General features: G+C 38.8%; 1 pseudogene; it reads right to left on the reverse strand.

Moving 5' to 3' along the window:
• Positions 1–434: 434 nt before the first annotated feature.
• On the reverse strand, positions 435–8,381 carry LOC125285308 (annotated as a pseudogene).
• Positions 8,382–9,638: the final 1,257 nt, after the last annotated feature.

Below are 9,638 nucleotides of genomic sequence, written 5' to 3' on the forward strand. Positions count from 1 at the left end.
CTCACTCACTCTCTCACACACACACACACAGCCACTGTCATTTGGCAGGGTGTCTTTTTTTAATTATTTTAATAATGATTTAATCATCAATGTCTAAAAATGGTTAATTGCATGTGTTACATCAAAGTCATGATGCCATCATCTCAGATGTAGCCAACCATTTGTAAAGCGTATGCATGGTTATACTCAGAGTTTCAACAAAAGATAACATTTCATCACTTTTACTGTACAGATTATTGTTACAACTTTAACAAAATCATTCATGTACAACTATTTTTGAAAATGTACATAATCCTGTTATTTTAATCTGTTAATCTCAATAGACAGCTTTTTACAAACAATACACAATATGCTCTTTACAAAACAATACACAATATGCTCTTTACAAAACAATACACAATATGCTCTTTACAAAACAATACACAATATGCTCTTTACAAAACAATACAATACTCTTTTCTCTCTTTTCTCTCTCTCTCTCTCTCACTTTGTTTCTGCCTTTATTTTTACTATGCAAATTCTGGAAAACATTTGTCTCAGTTGACACTATGCTATCTTTTTTTTTTATTTGGATGGCTCCTTCGTGATAAAGTGGTTTCGAAGAAACTTAACCAAAGCTACACATGGGGCAAGCAAGCTTGGAACTCCATTCACCCATCCAGGAAATGGCAACTCAGTTAATGTTGGAAAATCCACCTGCATAGGACCAGAATAGCCATTAGCCCAATATATACAGTATATTTGATTGTATAAATGTATACATTCTAAATCATTTAAAGTCATATTTCAGCCATTGGTTTACTTACTGAACTGGGGTCCCAAACAGAATAGGTCAACTCTTGTGTCACTTGAGTGATTAAATAAGCAAAAAGAATGACTAATAGTATGAAGGGGCTTGTGAACTTCCATGAGATTTGCCAGAATAGGTTGGGCTTGTGTCCAATCATAAACTCAATGTTTAAATCTGTAATTATATTGTTAAATATATCCAAGTCATTTTCATGGTAATAGGCAGGTTCCAAGGTTTTCTGATAATGTTACTGTCTGCCTCACATGTGCTTTCGATTAATTGATTTCTACAGGGCTAATATCACTTTGGGATGTTTAGATCAATTGATAAAATCAAACTATACTGCACAATACATTTAATTTAATTTTTTCCCCTAATCACATCTTAAATCTGACATGCCTTATGAGGTATTTCATTGAGTTATGTGATGGAATTAAAGATAGAATTTTATATAAAACCTATCATTATAAGATATATAAAAAAGCCGACCTTCACCGACTTACCTCTCTATTCCATATATGTAAACCACGGTCATTATTTCCACAAACGCCAGGAAGAAAAGAGGAATGGATGCTGCGAAGGAGTCGAAGAGCATCACCCAGTACTGCCCGGACTGCAGTGTAAATATTAACGCAATGACGAAGGAAAATAAGCAGGCCACCCCTGAAACAGAGATTGATATGAAATTTGATATGATTTATGATCCATTTAGATCAGTCCCCCACCCCAATCCGATACTCCTGCAACTTCTTGCAAACCTTATCTTGCTACGCCCTCTGTGAAGGTACTGCTTCAATCAAAGTGCAATCACCACGCCCACAAACAAATCAGATTGCAGGAAATGGACAGCCAATCCAATTGTAGGTTTCCAACAGCCAGTCAGATTGCAGAATGCCAACAGCAAATCAATATACAGGATTCCATCAGCAAAAGCCAGTTGCGAATTGTTGCACACCATTGTGACCAAACATAGCAAAATGGAGCCAATTTTGCTTTTAAAATAGCCCCAGATTGCAGGGATTCATCAGCCAATCAGAAGACAAGATTTCATCAGCCAATAAGAATACAACACTCCCTTATTGGTCAGATTGGTTGATTCTAACAGCCAATCACATTTCAGAAAATTCCAACAGCCTATTAGAGTTGAGGATTCCAACCGTCAATCAGAATGCTGGATGCCCTTAGTCATTCAGATTATTGGAATCCAACAGCCAATCAGATTGCAGAATTGCAGACAGCAGGAATTTATCATGCCATTGACATTGCAGAATTACATTTGCCAGTCACATTGGAGGATCCTGACAGCCAATCAAAAATGCAGAATTCCATTTGGGTATTTGATATAACTATATTCATGTCTTCTTTTATTATTATATCTTGATTTTAAAAATGTATGCTACTGTAGTCCACCTGAGCCTCTTTGGGCCATCACTTAGGGAAGATGTGCAGTTCCTGAAGGTCAAGGTCAAGGTAATTTATATATAGTAGCACATTGTAACAGGGGTTGAGCCTATTGATTTGCAATCAAACTAAACATAAAGGCAGATCAAATATGGATGCATAGAAAAAAATGCAAATAAATAATTAAATCGAACTTAAAATGGCAGAGCAACACAATGTTAAATGAAATAAAAGGAGAAAAGGTTTGGCTGATTCTAAGTTGCCGAAAGCTTCCCTTCCCCACACTATAAACTTGTGTTTTGAAATTCAAGGACATATGAAGGAAAACACATTGAAAAAAGATTTCCAACAATGCAATATTTTGAGAAGTGAAACCAAGTGTGTTGTTGAAGTCAGAGGCAGAGCCTGGAGCCAAATATATTTACTTCAGTTTTGTTTAGAATTAACTGGAATAGGAATATTCGAGAGACACCGCTATATTTTTGTACCCATGAATGAAATTGTTTGCCACCATCAATAGTTTACTACCGGAGCATGTGAAGACATGCATACTTCACCTCACTAAGTAGTTTCTGCATGTCACATGTCTGTAGCTCCAGACCCTGAGTGATGCTGGGAAATGTGCTGTTAAGACTCTGAAGAGCTGCCTCGTAGGTATCCTCATTGATGCTCCCCTCAGTTAAATCAAAGGTATTCAGCAAAGTCAAGATATTCCTACAGGCAATTGAACAGTGAACATTTACATCCAAAGTGCTTCACAATCAAAGAAAGACAGAGTTTAAAGCCAACAACAGCTGATACCTTCAGACAAAAAACAAAAAGTACCTCAGTCCAGACAGAGACAGACATACAGACATAATACAAATGAGATCTCCATCCACAGTTCCCACAGGCTCAATGGCTGTTGAACGCAAGTCGGATGAGTTTTTATCAATGATTTAAAAACAGTCCCAGAAGATGCAGTTTTGAGGAAATAGCTCTCTTACCTACTGGTGCAGGCCTCAAACTTCTCTGTTGCTCGGAAGTCTATGATGCAGTAGACGACTGCAGCAGCGTAGATAGAGGTGACACATGTGACCACCGATAAGATTATTGCATCTTGTTGTTACTAGATAAGTAATAAAACAAACACAAGGATATAAGATAAACAATAAGAAAGACTTCCATCCACAACAATAACAACATAGACATACTTCATTCAACAATTCCTTTGATAAAGTTTGAGTGAACTAAATTAACAGGGTCATTTGATAGGACACTTTTGTTTTTCTGTTTCATTTGATCTTTTCACTTCCTTATCCAGTCTACTCACTGGACAGGGTTGTAGCTGGAGAAAGAGACGAGGCTGCCCCAAGCAGTTCCAAAGCCGAAGAAGACCTGCGCCCCTGCGTCTAACCACGTCTTCAATAGCTCACTTACCTAGACAGGTATGCAAATGAAGAGTTCAGATTCAAAACCCTCTAAATCCGTCTGACTACTTTTCTTTTAAATGAGCATTTAAATTCAGGCTCCTATAGGTTTTTGCCTATAAATCTATATTTCAGACCAGGAAGAGAGTGGTATTTAGTGGGTTTAGAAGTTAAATTATTTGATTAGCGTATACTATGTGTGGAGAGCATCCCCTCACCATCTTTATCTCATTTTTGACATAGGTGGCATTTAGAGGCTTTTGCATCTAAACCCTTCAAATGTACTTGTATTATTATCTGTTCAGCTTACACTTAATTCATTAAATCTTCGAGTTGTTGTTTGTATATTTATGGTATTTATTTATTGTCATTATTGATAATTGATATTGTACTGACATTACTGTTATCATTTCTATTGCTTAATGATGGTGCACCTGCACCATCTTTTAAAAACTGTTTCTGTTCATTTTAAGTATTGTAAGGCTCTTATTCTGTAAGTCACTGTGGACAAAAGTGTCTGCCAAATTCTATCACCATAACCATTAACAACAGCAGACACCTAGGATAGAGTTTGAAGTCAACTTTCATGCCATGTTATACTCGGGGTTCACATCATGTATACACATCACTCTACACATAATGCATGTCCCAAACATACTGTATGTATGTTCACTGTGTGCTCTGTGTGTTCACTAATTCACGGATGGGATAAATGCAGAGACCAAATTCCTTGTGTACCCAAGTATACTTGGCCTAGAAACCTGATTTTTACATTAAGATTTACAGCACAACAGTTTAAGGTAGAGTTTATGCCCCTAGATTGCATTGAAGGAGAATTCCGGCGATTTTTCACATAGATCTCTCGAGTGAGGGGATGAGCCTCCATGTTCATGCCCCCAGAGTGTAGCACTGTAGTTGTTGACTGCAGCAACTTGAGCTAGGTAGAACCGATTGTTTTCAGGGGTTTTTTCCCGTACCAACAGTACTCTGTGACCTTGAGAAACAGAGATCTATGTGAAAAATCGCCGGAATTGTCCTTTAAGATTTGAGTAAGTGGGTGAATTGCGAAACTCACATCAGGAGTGAAAAGGTACTTAAGTCCAATTAAAGAACCTTTAAGGGTTAAGCCTCGAATCAGGAAGACAAACAGAACCACGTAGGGTAGAGTGGATGTCACATACACAGCCTAGGGAGAAAGAAAAAGGAGAACTTGTAGGGGAGACCGGGGACAGTTGCAACAGGGGATGGTTGCAACATGTCAATTTTCTCCAATCAGAAACAAGGTAGAGTGATGACACTCACACTGCATATGCTCAGTTGAATGCCCCCCTTAGCAGAGAAAAAGCAAGGAGATTCCTGAACTGCTCCAGGATTTATTGTAAAAAAAACTGTTTTTTAGGTATGAAAGTATTTATTTTCTTGAGCTTTGTTTCTGTTAAACTGCTGTCACTGTTTTTGTGATTCAGCTCAAACTTGTATGATTTAAATGAGTGATATGTTAACTTTAAGCTACTATGGTTAGCATGTTTCAAGGTCCCCTTGTTTAGCTAGCACATGAGGTTTTTTGACAGGAAAGGGGACAGTTGCAACAACTGTTGACAGACATATGTAAGTGTATTGTATAAAAAATTGGTTTGTCTAATCCAAACCGTCTCTGAGTAACAGAGCCAAATGCAAAAAGTGTTGCAACTGTCCCCGGTCTCCCCTAAATAATGAACTGCAAAAATGTGTTCAGTGCAATGTGCAGTATTCAAGTGAAATTAAACTATATCAACATAGCTGAAAAGAATACAACAGTAAAAAATTAGTAGATACAGTGATACCAAACAAAAAAGAAAAGTTTGGTGAAAGGAGTTTATTAATGAGTTTAAATTCCCAAAGCATTATATACTACTGGTCATAATGTATGAACGACTAACTATAATCAAATTTAATGTATATAACCTATTCAGTGCTATCACCATGATGCGCATAGATGATTTTAAGGCTGCTCCAAGAATTTGCAAAGACATACCGTACCTTGCTAGAAGCTTCAATGCCCCTGACACAGATTGTATAGAGAAGAAGCCATGCACATTCTAGACTCAAGACCAGCCACCACTGTAGACCACCATGGTCATTGATGCTGGCTGAGGAGTTGAGGGTCACTCTGTACCAGAAGTAGTCTATGGGGGAGCTCAGAGCACACTCAGGAACCAGACCTATGGGGATGGGAAAAGAGCAGAGGTATAGTATGTGTAACCCAACATAGCAGAGGTTTGTAACCCAACCAAACAGAGGTATGTGTAACCCAACATAGCAGAGGTTTGTAACCCAACCAAACAGAGTATGTGTAACCCAACATAGCAGAGGTGTGTAACCCAATCTACCAGAGCTGTGTAACCCAACGTAGCAGAGGTGTGTAACCCAACCTAACAGAGGTGTGTAACCTAACCGAGCAGAGGTGTGTAACCCAACCGAGCAGAGGTGCGTAACCCAACATACTGTAGCAGAGGTGTGTAACCCAACCTAATAACCCAACCTTAGGAAAATACCTGTCAGACAGGTCTATCAGCTCATTAGTGGAATCACCTATTGCTAAGTGCACGCAGGTATATCAGCTCGTTAGTGGAATCACCTATGGACGCAGGTAGAACCAAACCGTGAGAGGACTTTTACTTAATTAAATCAGGGTTACCCACCTCTGCATTCTAGGATAATAACAGCCCTAAAATGACTCCAGTTTAGTTAAGTAGTAGAATTAGTGCGGTCATTCATTTTTAAGTACAGCACCAATAATACAGTGATGACTGTAAAGCATGTTCTTATTTCCTCAGTATAAAGAGATGAGCCGGCAGAGGAAATGATATGCCAGGTTGATAGTGAAGTATAAAGCACCTGTTCTGTTGTCATTGGCAGGGCAATGGCTCCATGGTAGTGGGTCATGAAAAGAGTTAAAAAGATACCACAGCACCCACGTCATAATGGCAACCAGGAAACACACCATCATTGAGGCAATACCTATTGGGTACAGATTAGGCAAACAACTAATGAAACCACTCAATTACTGATAAAAGCTTTTTTTTATTGCATGCATATTAAAGGCAGAAAGATGTGCACAGTGACGTGCACTATATAAAAAGCAGACTAAAGTGTGGTTTGTCTTGAGTATTCCCTCATATGATGTCTGAAAAACTGAAAGGTGTGGCACTTTTATCAAAAGCTTATGGCATAGAGATATCAGTCCCCTAACCATATAAGTCTCCTTTTGCTCAATAGTCTTCCCTAGTGGGCAAGATATCCATTATATATATTATATCCATTTCAGAAGGGTATCTGTGAACAATAACTGTGTTTCCACCAACAGGCTAGTGTACGCTAGGGCTACCTTAGGGCCAGCCAGTTTGCTTATTTGGCTGAAAGCGACTTATTACATTACATTTGGCTGACGCATTTTTAGCCAAAGCGACTTACATATGTCAACTATATTACAAGGGATTACATTGTCCCCGGAGCAACTTGGGGTTAAGTGCCTTGCTCAAGGGCACAACGGTGGAAGCCGGGAATTGAACCGACAACTTTCAAGCTACTGCACGCTAGCCCATTTCCTTAACCGCTACACTACCACCGCCCCGACTTATGTCAACTATGACAAGGGCCTATCTTAAGTGCTTTGCTTAACCCTTAAAGGAGTACCGTCACACCGGTGTGACGGGAATGTTGAGAAATGAACATTATAAAGAATATCTGAGTTCATTGAATTCAACATAGAATTTTAGAACCTTCAATTGTTGCGGAACTTAGAATGTTCAAAAACCTACACCTTTAAGGGTTAAGGGCTCAACAGTGGCAGCCGTACCACCACCTCCCACTACACTGCCCTCAGGGCTGAGTGTTACTGCAGTCTGCTATAGTGCACGACTCACCGACCCCTCCGAGGTATGGATGGATGGCTCGCCTTTCTCAGCCTCTGGCCGATGGCAAACTCCATCAGGAGAAGAGGGGTCCCCTCCAGGACCACCAGGACCAGGAAGAGGATGATGAACACACCTGGGCATTAGAGTGGCCAAAATCAGGAAGTAGATTTTAGTAGAATCAGGACTAGAAGCAACTCTGTGAGAGGATGTGCCTGGACTTTACAATAGCAGTCAAATTATTTGTTACTATTATATTATAATCAGGAGAATTATATTTTAATAGTACAAAAGTATAGAGTTTGGTTCCAAAACACTATATCCTTAATTTATTTTAATTTTTTTTTAATTTAATTAAATTTGAATTTTGAATTTCAGTGGAACTATAATTGGGTTATTGTTATTTGATTTATCTTTACTCAATCAAAACAGCACAACTGCAATTTTATTAATATGACCTGACATACACAATTAACATGACTTAACATGACATGGAGATACAACATGTTGGAATCAAACCCTTAATGTGTTATTATTATTATTATTATTATTATTATTATTATTATTATTTACATTCTATTCCTCTGAATTAGTATTAGTATTTAGTAGATGTTAGCCTGACATCCTAATCAAGTCTTCTAGCATTATGTAATAATGATTATATAATCTTTTTCTCAACCTTACAGTACCTCCTCCATGGCTCTGGCACAGGTAAGGAAAGCGCCAAACATTTCCCAGTCCAATGCAAAATCCGATACAGGTCAGCATGTACTGAGCCTTATTGTCCCATTTGGGCCTCCGTCCAGCCTCCTCTTCTTCCAACCTCTCCAGGTCTGCCAGAGTCTGTACACGGTCATCCAGACCAACGTTAGATAGCCTCCACTTCATGTCTGGACTGGTCTTCCTCTGTTGTTTTCTGTCAGTCTGAATTTAGAGGCAGTGTCCCCCACGCCCGGTCACCCTGGTGGACAGGGGTGGATCTTTTATTCCATCGACTGAAATGAGGTCAACCTTTTTTTTTAATTCGATTGTTTATTAACCGTAATATAACACACACTCACCTTAGCCTTCCACTCTTCCATGCGAGAGTGGATGACATAATGTGCTGGTTGTATTATTTATGTTATGATGAGCAAGGTATCAGTAGTTTCTACATATGTTTTGCCTCAGTAATCAGAGCTTGAGTACTCCAGTCTGGTCTTGGTCTCAAGACCATTTTTTGCTTACTTGGTCTCGTCTCGGAATTGAAAGCAAAAATACTCGGTCTTGACTCGGTCTCGACCTACATTGGAAGGGGGTGGACTCCTTTTCCCCCCATTTTTTTGGTGTAATTGTGTATATTTCATAGTATATTCTAAAATATCCACCATTACAGACATTCTTATTTTAATGAAAATTATAATATTGACTGGTGTTAAATTATATTCCATGGGTGCTATGCTGCGCAGTGCAAAAGTGCGGGGTTATTCTGGAAAGGGTTGAAGTAGCCTGACCTATGGTTTTGGCATAATCTGTCATTCTAATGCGTGCCTCTGTTTGTAATAATTGACAAGATGAGTGAGCAATCTGCAATTATTAAATTTGGTTACTTGAACCACAATTCAACACATTCAACTTGAATGAAATGTCGACATCATGCCATACATAATTTTGACTCCAGCTGAGTTCCTAGTCAAGTATTGTTCAGAAAAGAAGTTTGGTAAACAAATGTGTGCTAGACTTCTCTTATAGCCAACAATTCCCACTCTACCCTTTGGGAATTTAACTGTTGAATATGATACTTGGGTGATGTTAAATGTAAGTAATGCAGTCTTGATGCAGTCTCGACTCGGTTTTGCTTCCGCAAAGACACGGTCTTGACTCGGCCTCAGCTGCATTTAAAAACCAACGGACTCGGTTTCGACTCGGTCTTGACCCTTTAAAGACTCGGTCTCGTCCCCATCAATAATAGTGTGTCCCTGTTCATAATGTCAAAAGTGTCACAAGTTCTCTTTGCATTCTCTGGTTCACAACTTGTTTGCATCACTAGATTAGCACTGATTAGTGTAACGGCAGCCTATTCATTTAGCTTATTCATTCCACATAAACTGCATCATCATCAGTTGATCAGTGATGACATTGTAATGAAATCCTGTTCCTGATTTT

The sequence above is a fragment of the Alosa alosa genome, chromosome 20 (assembly GCF_017589495.1).
Source record: "Alosa alosa isolate M-15738 ecotype Scorff River chromosome 20, AALO_Geno_1.1, whole genome shotgun sequence".
NCBI lineage: Eukaryota > Metazoa > Chordata > Actinopteri > Clupeiformes > Clupeidae > Alosa > Alosa alosa.